This window comes from Ailuropoda melanoleuca, chromosome 3, assembly GCF_002007445.2.
Source record: "Ailuropoda melanoleuca isolate Jingjing chromosome 3, ASM200744v2, whole genome shotgun sequence".
In the NCBI taxonomy this organism is placed as follows: domain Eukaryota; kingdom Metazoa; phylum Chordata; class Mammalia; order Carnivora; family Ursidae; genus Ailuropoda; species Ailuropoda melanoleuca.
In genome coordinates, this window is record NC_048220.1 from 64,105,753 (window position 1) to 64,118,226 (window position 12,474).

General features: G+C 40.5%; 1 long non-coding RNA gene across 1 annotated transcript in view; it reads right to left on the bottom strand.

The window, feature by feature from the left end:
* Positions 1-5,857: 5,857 nt before the first annotated feature.
* The window catches only part of LOC105240301, a 74,642-nt gene continuing 68,025 nt past the window's right edge, over positions 5,858-12,474 (bottom strand). The window contains exon 15 of the long non-coding RNA XR_004624136.1: positions 5,858-7,965. This is a non-coding gene — a long non-coding RNA (uncharacterized LOC105240301). The remainder of the gene's footprint in view (positions 7,966-12,474) is intronic.

A 12,474-nucleotide genomic window follows, 5' to 3' on the forward strand; every position in this document is an offset into this window, starting at 1 on the left:
CCCACAAAAAAATATTAAATATAGTTTCTATTTGATTTTTACTGCAAGGTATTCATTAGGGCACTACTAGCTGTTGTAGGAGATAAACTCCTACATCTGAGTAGCTAAATGCAGTAGGGGTTTATTTCTGGCCCCAAAGAGGTCCAAAAGAGATGTTTCTGCTTGTCAGGTGACTCTACCCTGAGCACGAGTTGGGGTCCCAAGTTCTGTCTGGTGGCTCAGCCAGTTTCAATACATGTTTACTTTGAAAAAGGGGAAGGAAGTATTGTGGGCCTGGCCTGCTACTGTCACACACGACTTAATGCTCGTAAGCCACTGGGTTCAGACCCACGCCACACCTAAGTAGAGAGGCTGGGAAAATAGTGAGCAGTCATCTAGTCTCTGCTAGAGCCGGACACTGCTTTTTACCTATCCCCCTTGCTGACCATAGTCCTGACCTGTAGTTGTTGAGTGAGTAAATGAAAGATAATAGATCTTAAAATTCTCAGCACTGAGCAGACTGTTCGAATAATCCATAAAACAGCCCCTAGCGAATCTGCAGAGATTCAGAGAAGGACCACAGGAAATTCTTAAGGAATTGGAAATGAGGTCTCTGTGGAACAGTGAAAAGTTTGGGATTGTTCTTCATGAAACAAAAGAGCCTAAGAAAAAAATTCATCATACTTCCATAAGTTATCAGAGTCTCGTGAAAGTACTTCAGATATTATACTTATTCCACCACCAAGCTTGGTTGGTTGGTTGGTAAAGGCTTTTGGGGGGTATAACTAGAGTTCCTAACAAGAGGCAGTACCTACAGTGATTTTTTAAAAAATCTGTGGGTTGTATGGCATTTGCCCAATGATATTGCTAAAGTAACATCACTTATTCATGATATGTAAATCTGTTTTTTTAAAAAGATTTATATATTTATCTATTTGAGGCGGGGCAGAGACAGAGGGAGAAGGGGAGAGAGAGAGAGCTCTGGTCCTAAGCAGACTGTGCTGAGTGCAGGGCCTGGAGCCCGATGTGGGGCTCAGTCTCACAACCTGAGATCGCGACTTGAGCCGAAATGAAGAGTCGGATGCTTAACCAGCTGTGCCACCCAGGTGCCCCATGATATGTAAATCTTAAGAAACACCTTATCTGTGGATCTTTGGAAGTGCCAGGTGGGGAGATATTTATCTTTATTTTGTTTTAATGGTAGGAAAAAAGTTAACTTTTCAGATTGAAAAATAAAATCTGAAATAGAAACACCCTCATAATGCTACATAATGATTACTTTTTACTTTTACTGTGTGGAAAGAAAAAAAAAGAGAAGTTTGGCATAATGACTAGGGTAGAATTTCTATGTGATTCTCGCTCACAGTTCTCTCCCAGGCTAGAGTTAGAGGGAAAAAAATGAATAGAGTGCTTGATATCTTGGTTGGTCTAAGATTCTGAGGAGGAAGTTTTAGTCCCAGAAAATGTTCTTTTTAAGATGATGGTCAGGGTTTTAGAAAGAAGCACTTTAGAAAATCAGCCTCATGTTAACCATGTTAACGACAATTAAATATGTAAGAGAAAGACCTTGAGCTTTAACTCCAATTATTTTTTGAAATTTCTGGTATGTACTTCCTTCTTTAAACATAGAGCCCAGTAATACCGCTTTGGTTTGTGTCACAAGTAAAAGGTATGTGAATCAGCCATGTAATTGGAAGTGGCATAGCATGGATACTGGGAAGAACATTGGGATGGGAATCAGGACACCTGGGTCCTCCCAGTCCTGGCACAAGCAATGTCATCCTGACAAATATAAAACTCAATACTGATACTGAAAGTATCGTGGTTATAAATCCTGTGTACCCGAAGATGAGGCCGTTCAGGGATTTTAAACTGAGCTCTAGAACAGAGTGACTAAAAGTGGGGCTGTGGAGTCAGATGAACTTGAGTTTGTTTTGTGACGCTAACATACTGAATGTGTGGTTTTGGGAAAGTTACTTGATCTCTCTAAGCTTTTGGAAATGAGGATAATACAATGAAATGACCCGTTGCGTTGGGCATGGTTAGTTTGAGAATAAGATGAGATAATTGATAGCAAAGCTTTTAGCCAGGACCTGGCCCTTGTTGACTGTTTTATACACCTAAGATTATCATATTTGCATTAAAAAAATCTGTATTCATCTAGTTGCCAATGCTAATTTGTGGGCAAATAATTTATCAATGAACAAATAATCCCCATGAATACTGAACTTTTTTTTTTTTAAAGATTTTATTTATTTATTTGACAGAGATAGAGACAGCTAGCGAGAGAGGGAACACAAGCAGGGGGAGTGGGAGAGGAAGAAGCAGGCTCATAGCGGAGGAGCCTGATGTGGGGCTCGATCCCATAACGCCCATAACGCCGGGATCACGCCCTGAGCCGAAGGCAGACGCTTAACCGCTGTGCCACCCAGGTGCCCCTGAATACTGAACTTTTGAACAACTTCAAGAACATGGCATAGCGTACATACTTGATGCAACACCGGTTACTTGATTCGACTTTCATAAAGAAAAGATAAAACTTACATTGAAAAAATGGGTTATTTATATGTTGAATAATATGTTTTGCATTAATTAGAATTGCTAAACATGAGAATAGCTTATTTGTCCTAAGCTAACTTTACACACATTCAGAAATTTCTTCTGGTAGTATACAGTTGTTTCTTTAATTGTCACCAATTTTAAAGATCTCAAATCTTATATCTGAATTGATAAAATAAGAGGATTATAGGCAAGGAAAATCCGTCGTAAATCAGGCTTTGTTAGAGAGGGGAGCTGTTCACACACATGTGATTTGCTAATAATGCAAAAATTATTTCAATTATGACTAAACACTTCAGGTATAAGGTAAAGTCAATTTTATCGACCACAACTACTGGCCAGAGAAAAACCTAAATAATTAAATTTACTTTTCTATTTCAACGGATACTCAGTCATAATGTTTTACAAAAAGAGTTTAAAATAGTAGGTCCTTTGCAACAATTAGAAGTATGTGAAGTATTTGCTGTGGATATTTACTTCAAATTGCGGAAGAGTGATAAAAGTTTGCCAGGGAGTATGGTGTAAAACTTCTTTATGTATGTTATCATAAGAAAGGTTCTTAAAAAGAAATCTTTTAACAGGCTAATGTTACTCTTAAAATGTTTACTCTAAGGAAATTCTTACCTTGTAATAAAGTAGTGGGCAGAATGTAAGGGGTGAGGTGGAGAAAAATTAATATCCATTCTCGCCTCATGTACGCACAGATCATTACTCAACATATTTTCAGTCACCTATTGAAGATACTGTGCTTGGTATGGGGATTTCATTATGTTATATTGACTATAATACAGGATATTTATAGAATGTTGTTCGTATCATAGAGAACTAGATAGATCCAGTCCCTCCCTTCATGGAGCTTAAATTGTAGCAGGAGAGACCTATATGAAACTGCGGAATCCTTGTGTAGTCGCAGTTGTGACAAATGCTAGGCAGAAGTATGAAAACTGATAAGAGTGCAGTCAAGGGAGACTGTCTCGGTTTGGGGGCATCAGGGAACATCTTTCAGTGAAGTGCCATTGAGCAGAGAGCTCTGAAGGATGAGTTGGAATTAGCTAAGAGAAAGCTGGGGCTGGGCGGGTGGGAAGCAGAGTAAGGTATGTGTCCAGCAGAGAAATTTCTTTGTTCAGAGACCCAGATAAAACCGTTTATAGCTGGAAACAGTCTATGAGAGGTAGGCAGGGTGAATGATAAGATTTTGGACTTTATCCTAATAGCGATGGCTGATCAGAGAAGGGATTTAAACGGGAAAGTTAATTGATTGTGTATTTTAAAATCTTTGCCCTCTCTGGCTGCATCTGGGAGAGTGGGTTGGAGGGGCAAGCTGCTGGGGAGACAAGCCCTTTTACACTGATCCGCAGTGAACGATGGTGGAGGCTTGACACGAGCACGCAGGGGCCGTAGAAAACAGTGGATGGACTCATAGGTTCCTTCTGAATCCTGGAAATTTCTCTTACTTTCCTGTGAAGTGGGCTATGGATTCTAAAGGAGATTTATTACATTTTTTGGCGGTTTTTGTTTTTTAAGCACTTAGGCCACAAGTCTACTTAAAAGTCTTCTCCTTTTTATGGCTTTGATTGAAGAAAGGATTTCACATTTTGTAAATGGGAGAACATTTAGACCTGGGGAAAGGGTGACTGCTCAATTCCTCTAGCTAGCCAGCGAGCAGCAGAGCCCAGGCAGATCAAAGTTGTTTTCTATGTCAGTTCCTATTAAGCTACGTCTCTCCTGTTCTCATACAGTAGCAGGGAGGGGAAACCTGCCAACTTCCTTTGAAGGCAAATACGTTGTCTGCCTTGGTCAGGTGAGCTTACAGCGACTCAGCCCATGGCTTCATAAAAATAACCCCAACCTAAGTTGGAGCATTTTTCACTCAGCCCTCATAGCGTAGTGAGGAGTTCGATGATAGAAAGTTGTAACCCTTATGTGTGGTCTATTTTAAGTTCATAACAAATCTAGACCTTTATTCCTCATCTGCAATGCTTTCTCAGCTAGTGAAGAACATCTAATTTTTCAAGGCCAAGTTATAGTGCAACTGAAGCTGATCGAACCACGGAAATGTTTCATCAAGTCAAACATTACATAAGATTAAATTTCAAAGAGTAGTAAGCATTTTTATGTTACATGTGAATACTGTCCAGCCAGCTTGAAGCTGCTGCTTGAAATTTAGTGTGCTTCCCAAATGGGCCATTTTAAGTAAATATACTCCACATATTGTATTTAGTATTAGTAGTTACTTTCCTGTCTGTGCCCAAGGAATGCCCTTTGCTCTGTGCCTCAGCGTCCTGCCCGGCCATCTCTATTTAGGGCAGAAATCAAGACCTGAACAGGAACAGAGGTGGGAAAAGGAAACAGATTCCTTTTCCTCTTTAGAAGGGAAGACAAAGTGTGTTAAAAATAGAAAAGGAAAAGCATCTGAAGGATCAAGGAGTTGGAGAAGGAGGAAGGGGGGAATGGGTCAGGAGGCAGAGAGAATAAGATACATCTCAGTATGTCTTGTCTTTTCCCCAAATCTCGGTTGTCTTCTCACTTTGAAACACATTCGAATTAGCTTAAGTGGAAAACAGGAATTTATTGGAAGGACACAAAAAATACCTGATAACAAAACAGTTGAGATCATAGGAAGGACCAGCATCTACTGTAGCATATTGACAAGCTCCAGGGAAAATTCTCTTATCTGGTTTTCTTGTTTTGCTCCTTCTCCCTCCCTCTTTTACTTTTCCTGGCTCTCCCTCCCTACCCCCAGCACATAGTTCCTCATCTCTTCTCCATGTGTTCTTCATTCTTTTTCTGTGCATGAGGGCCCTCTGTTTTGCACGTTCTCTTGACGTGACTGGTTCTCCGGAGCCCCTGGAAATCTCTTCATTTCAAATAATCCCCTCTGTCCCTACTTGCAGACTCCCAAGTTAAAGTATCTTGTTGGCCTAGCTTAGGTCAGGTGTCCTTCCATGGTTCCATCAGTTTGGGCGTAATTGCCAAGGTAACTACTCTTGTTGGCTGTGTGCTGAGCTACCATTTGGTAGAGAGGGAGAATTGTGGGCTAGACAGCTGGCTTAACTTTCATATATACCCCCTTGCAACCTGGTCCTGAGCTTTCAGCCGGTGTCCTCAGTCTCTTGCTCTAATCAAAAGGGTCTTCAGCTTCTTATAATAGAATTTCTCACAGTGTTGTTTAGATCATTTGCATCAAATGTGTTAGCGAAAAAAAAAAAATGCAGATAGTCAGGCTCACTCCTTATCCCTTACCCATTCCAGATATCTTGTGTGTCAAATATACTTTGGAAGTGGACAGGAAAAAAATCACTGCTAATAAGATGCTTTCTCTTAGAAAACATGCTGTGTATTTCAAATAATACATAGACACATTAACCTCTGGGGTAAGTATACTGCAAATAATAAATGTAAACCACTAGTGATAAGAATATATGCCACTTTGAACATTTAAAGGTTATTCACTGTAAAATTTCAGAAAGGAAGGAGAAGATACTATCATGCCAAAATTCATATGCAGAATTTTCTTCTTTATTTGCCGTACTGTTTACTAAGTGCATCTGCGATAACAGTAGGTCTTTAAAGAACCCAGCAAATCTGCATTAGCTCAATCACATTTCTGCCTCTTCCACATCTATCTTGATGACTCTGTATTTTGAGTTTATTTTCTTTTCAACATCCCTATCTCATTACAAGTACGCACTAGGTCTAATCATCAGATGCCACTGTTCCCCATGAAAGTCATCCACGACAAATCTCTCTTACGGGCTGATCATTAATACACATTCTTCTTAGACTAGATCCTCTCCCTCCCTGTTCCTGTGAGCTTGTGTTTTTCAAATTTGTATACGTATATCCCTGGAGATAACATTTTAGATCAGGAGCCATAAGATAAAGGTAATGTTTCTTACTGAAAGATTTATTTAACTGAAGATTTAATAACTTGACTGGAAAGCAACCTAAAATACTATTTTTGTCTTGAATATGGATATGTCACATTAAATTTTAAAAACAAAGGTGAGCCTTCAAAAAATTTGTGCTATAGTCCCCAAGTTCCCAATTTGGGGTACATGTTTACCTTGATAGTATTTTATTAATTTAGCTGATCTTGAAACACATACATTCAACACCAGCTTCAACAATGGGAAAGCTTACAGAAAAATGCAGGTCTGTCCCAGCTGTCAACTCCCTTCTCTGTCTAATTCTTACTGAGCCCTAAGGGTCTCAGGATTTCAAGGGGGTAGGTGGGAGCCAAAAGAAAGCATTTTCAATTTCCAGTAAGTGTATCAGTAGAACTTGAACCAAGTAAATATCCTCTGGAGCTGGTTTCATCATAGGTTCCTCTTATGAAGACTGGCTCTAACCGGTTCTTGGGAAATGCGCTTACAGACAGGGGATTGCCCAACTGATTTCAGTAGACAAGAAAGTGCATAGGGCAGTAGAGGTCATGCCAATGAATATATACCCTATACACATCTTTATGAAGAGACTTATCCACTAAACAGTGCCACCTACTTGTTACCAGGATTTAGATAATACCCTCCAGAGAGCACGAGGCATTCTTCATAAAAACTTAAAAGTAAACAATGTTGCTCGTTCTTGAATGAAAATCACCTCTGTGGGGGTTGATCATATAGATAGCTAGAGGAGACAGCTGCCCACACAGTTTAATTTGAGGGAAGCCATAAGGTTCGGACTGTTGGAAAATATTTTCCCCTTTGATTTCTCAGAACATAGCCTTCCCCGTATGCCTGGCCTCCATTCCCACCATTTGTCACCAATGAATTAGACACTAAGTAGGACAGTTATGTCTGTAAAGTCACTGTGAAGATGTACACGTAAGTGATCTGAGTGGGGCATTTCCCCCCCATTTATACAATAATATGCATTTACTCATTGATAGAGGTTAATTTACCTGGATTAATTGTCAGCTTGGAAAACAAGTACTGGGATTCTGTTGACATACGACAAAAAACGGTAAATTTTTAATGAGAATTGAGGCATGGGTTTCATGGCCTATTGCCCAGAATCTGCAGACCTGGTTGGAGCCCAGCAGAGGGCACCCTAGGAAACCAGCGCAAGGAGACTGGATACGTAATAGTGGAGACAGATTTACTAAACTGAACCTTTTTCTCCCTTATAATTTTTCTAAGGTAGCCCTGATCGCCACAAAGCAGATCAGACAACTTCAAGGTTAACTGCTCATAAGTAGACTGGTCAGGAGGCAGCAAATTACTTCTGGATTCTATAAAGTGCTAAAACAGCAACAGTCCTCTTCATCATCACCATCACCATCACCATCACCATCACCATCACCATCACCATCACCATCACCATCACCACCACCATCATCACCACTCCGATGGGCCGTATGTAACTTCTCACTTGCCTCCGGTAGAATCAGTCATTTTCATTCCTCTTGGAGGTAACAGGAAGTTGCTGGCAGCCACAGAAAACATACAGATCGTTAGGAAGGCACAGAGGGGAATCAGGACTGGTGAGCAGTCACCAGGGCAGTTTTAGATAACATCCTCCCCGATGGCTCTATAATGTGGGTTGCTAGAAAGGCCGCCAAATTTCGTCTCTCTTTGAGACTTGTTTGCTTACATACGTGCAAAGTCTTCATAGAAAATGACAGATGAAGCCAGATTAGTTTTTAGAGAGTCAGAGGCTACCTTATCCATACAGCATACTAAATTGTTTCTAAGTGTGGAGTTCGCTTTAGATTCACAGACACGCTCCCAAACTAGAACTGAGTGTGTGCGTGCACTATGCCAAGGCGTAGGAAATGAACTTTGAAAAATTAGGAAAACAATAATCCAAATCCAACATGTAGAACAAAACGTGAGGATCCAACATAACTTAAAGAGCCAGTCATCATTCTCCTTGCCATCCCCTTTCCCCAAATAAAAAAATTTTAACAGTGACCCTGTTTTGTGATAAAAATAAATATATAAGTGTTAGGCTCTGATGAGAAAAGAGGATATAGGGATGGTCAAGGCCTGAAATTGTCCCTTTTCTAATGCCTTTTGTTTTCACTCTTCCCCCACTATTCTTTAAAAAGCCTGTGAGTGCAGAGTCAGAGTGCTTGGATTTGGTAAATGCCCCACAAATATTGGTTTAATGAACAAACCCAGTACATTCCCTAGGCTTGAGACGGAATTTGGGGTGATAGTCCAATTAGAGGTACTAAGAGGAAGTCTAGTCAGGTCTATGGAACTTGGTGCCCAGTACCTGTACATAGAGGTGACAGCTGTCACTGATGTGCAGGAAGAAGTTCTAGAATGTGCCAGCAGTCCTGTGGCAGAGGCTGAGAAACAAGAAATGTACAAGGGGCAGCATACAGTGTATGTACAGAGACAAATAAGATCAGGACAGTCTGTCATTGGGTAGCAGAACACCAACACTGGGCAGGTGTCAAGGAAAGATTGTCATCATTGAGAAAGCATCCACATGAACAAGGCAGAGGCCAAACTCTAAAATATAAGGTTATCAAGATAGGACTTTAGATATTTCTAAAAATAGGAGCTTCCAAAGCTAGGGTATGTGGGAGAGAAGGTTTGGTTTCATTAACAAAGCAAGCAGGAGTAGCCGCTGAGCAACACGTGTTGTTTGTCCATCCTGCAGATGAGCAAGGTGAGGCCTAGTGAGAAGAAAATGCCCAAGGTCATACAGCTGATGTAAGTACTGATCCTGGTATAAAAATAAACCCTACCTGGGCTGCCTGCGTGGCTCGGTCACTTAAGCAGCAGACTATTGATCTCAGCTCAGGTCTTGATCTTGGAGTTATGAGTTCAAGCCCCGTGTGGGGCTACACACTGAGTATGGAGCCTACTTAAAACAAAACAAACCCTACCTAAGTCCAAAACTAATTCTTCCTCTTCTTACTTTGGTCCTCAAGTCTGGAAGATCAGTTACCTGAACTAGTAAGTCATTCTAGCTTTGTAACTTGATTTTGACTCCTTGAAGCATTGGAATAGAACTTTTCTTGTCAGCCCATAGATGATTCTAAGCTGAGTCTATATTAGTGGTTCTCAACATCACCTACACGTTGAAATTATCTTTTCAAGTGTTAAATATACTGATGCCTGGGTTCCACCACCAGAGATTGATAATTTAATTGATTTGAGGTATGGCCTGCGCATCAGGATTTCTAGAAGACCTTCCAAGTAATTCTAATGTGTTGCCCAGCTGAACAATACTGGCTACAAGCAAAGGTCAAGAGGCACCAGCTGTTTGCAGGGGACAGCTGTGGTGGCCAAGCTTCCATATTGCAATGTAATAGGAAAAATACTAGAAGACTCTTGGCCTCTGGACTTTTTCTTGGACAAGTGGACCATAACCTACTCTTTGCTTTTCCAGTTTAACCTCTTAAAAAATATGCCAAAAGTAAACAGGTGTACAATTAACTTTGCAAATCAAATGGTTCTATGTCCTTAGATTCTGAGTGCCAGTTATGTGTGACCAAAGGGAAGGTTTTAGAACTGGAGCTCATTACTATTCTATGCTTGATTAAAACTCTTACATCATCCTACAATGGAATGTGACCCCAGTCAAGAAGAAAACAAAAACATTTGCATTGCTTTCATGATTAGTAATGGGATTGGAGAGGTTTTGAGGTGTCTCAAAACAACTTGTATTTTTCCCAACCTATTTTGAGACCTCGTTCATGTTACAGTTACTAACCCCAATGCCCCCGAATCATATAGCAGATGTATAATTTTTGGGTGTGTTAATTCTAAACGTGCAGTTTGTTTGGCCCAAACCCAAATCCTGTAGCTCACTTATTATTTAAGGTACATCCTGAATACGCAAATACAACCCAGCCCCTACCCTCAACTTCCTTATCAGGATGCTTGTCCACAGTTTCCTAAGAGAAAACAATTAAACTACAGAACAAGTACACAGTTGTCTAGGGTGACAGTAAATCCTGGTTTGCCTGGGACAATCCTGGTTTAGTCTTGTTGTTCCAGCATAATTATTAATAGAACCCTCTTTCTCAAAAATGTTTCACGTTGGGTGAGAAATCATCTGGCCACCCTACATAGAGCTCCCTCTAAACTACTACAGGGAAACTCGTGGTTGGAATGGGATCCCTTTATATTTAGAGCCCTCCTAAAGCTGTTTAGGAAAATAAAGTCAGTTGAGATACCAAATCAGTAGATCAGCCTTTCTTCTATAAAAGCAAAATAGCAAAGATTGCTAACGTGTTTTTCTGATTAACTCCATTAACACAGAAAATCGTGTTAAACAAAAGTCACTGCACTTTCTGCTTTAAGACCTGTGTTGGTAGCTCTTTCTGCTAGTAACTAACCCTGCAGCCTTGAACAAAAGCTATCCTGATCCAAGTTTTCTCCTTTGCAAACAAAGAGTGGATTGAGCTTAGTCATCTCTGTCATCCTTTTGAGGGGCAGTTCTGTGATTTTAGCTTGCTGCTTTCCCTAAGCATTTTATTTAACCAACATTTTGCTGATTATATACTTGCACTGTCTGCGTTAAGCTAAGCTCATTAATACCTAAGACCAAATCTGTAGAGTTTATTTTATTCAGTATCTGCTTTATCATCGTAATTTTACATTGATAATTAAATATTTTTAAGACAGTCTTCATTCTACCAGTATTTATTTAATATTTACCATCTATAAAACTGTGTTTCCATGTGGATGCTCTGTTAACGTTTTACAGTTAAACTTTGTTTATTTGGCTATTCACTGTGGCATTGTCTATGAAATATTAGGGCTATCTTAGAAAATACATAGAGAGCTATTTTAATATATGTATTTTTTATTAAGAGAGGGGGAGGGGAGAAGTGGGAGAGGGAGAGAGAGAATCTCAAGCAGGATCCATGCCCAGCACAGATCCCGACGGGGGGGCTTGATATCGAGACCCAGAGATCATGACCTGAAATAAGTCAAGAGTCTGACGTTTAACCGATTGAGCCACCCAGGCGCCCCATAGAGAGCTATTTTAAGCACTTAAACATCGCTTGTTTGAAAGCATGCATCTGCCAGTTATAGGTGTACTTTCTAATGACATAGGCAGAGTTTTGTGTTTAAGCTTAAAACAGTGATTGGATTTATTCATCCCCTTATTCAGTAAGTGTGTATTAAATATCCACTGCGTACCTGGAACTGAGTTAAGTTCTCAGACTACAAAGTCAAATAAAACATAGTCTCTCAAGTAGTTCATAGCTTAGTATGCCTGTACCACAGGTAAGTGGTTCAGGACTAGGATGACCAAATGAGATTCGTAAAGTGAAAAGGGGCACCATTAATAATTACACTAGCATGAAAGGCATATAATTTGGGACTATCCTAGGCAGTGCTGTCTGTGGTCACTCTATTCAGGACAAAATATAAGGATCGCCTCTTGCATCCAATTACCTCTCTATCCAAGGATTGGTATTCTAATCAAACTGGGCTGCTTATAGAAAGAAGGGCCGTGATTGGGGCACCTGGGTGGCTCAGTCGCTTAAGCTTCTGACTCTTGGTTTCAACTTGAGTTGTGAACTAGGGGTGGTGGGATCAAACCCTGTGTTGGGCCCCCTGCCCAGTGGGGAATCTCCTCTCCCTCTCTCTTTGCTGCTACCCCCACTTGCTTGCTCTCTCTCTGTCTCTCTCTCTCTCTCTCAAATGGGTAAATCTTTTTTTTTTTTTTAAAGATGTGTCACAGTTGACAAAGTGATAGGCTGTATTACATGGTATAATCGTGTTTCCTTGTTTTATTTACTCCCCCCACGTTCTTTTATAGAAGCATATATTTTTTTAAAGGTTCTATTTATTTATTTGACAGAGATAGAGACAGCCAGCGAGAGAGGGAACACAAGCAGGGGGAGTGGGAGAGGAAGAAGCAGGCTCATAGCAGAGAAGCCTGATGTGGGGCTCCATCCCAGAACGCCGGGATCACGGCCTGAGCCGAAGGCAGACGCTTAACCGCTGTGCCACCCAG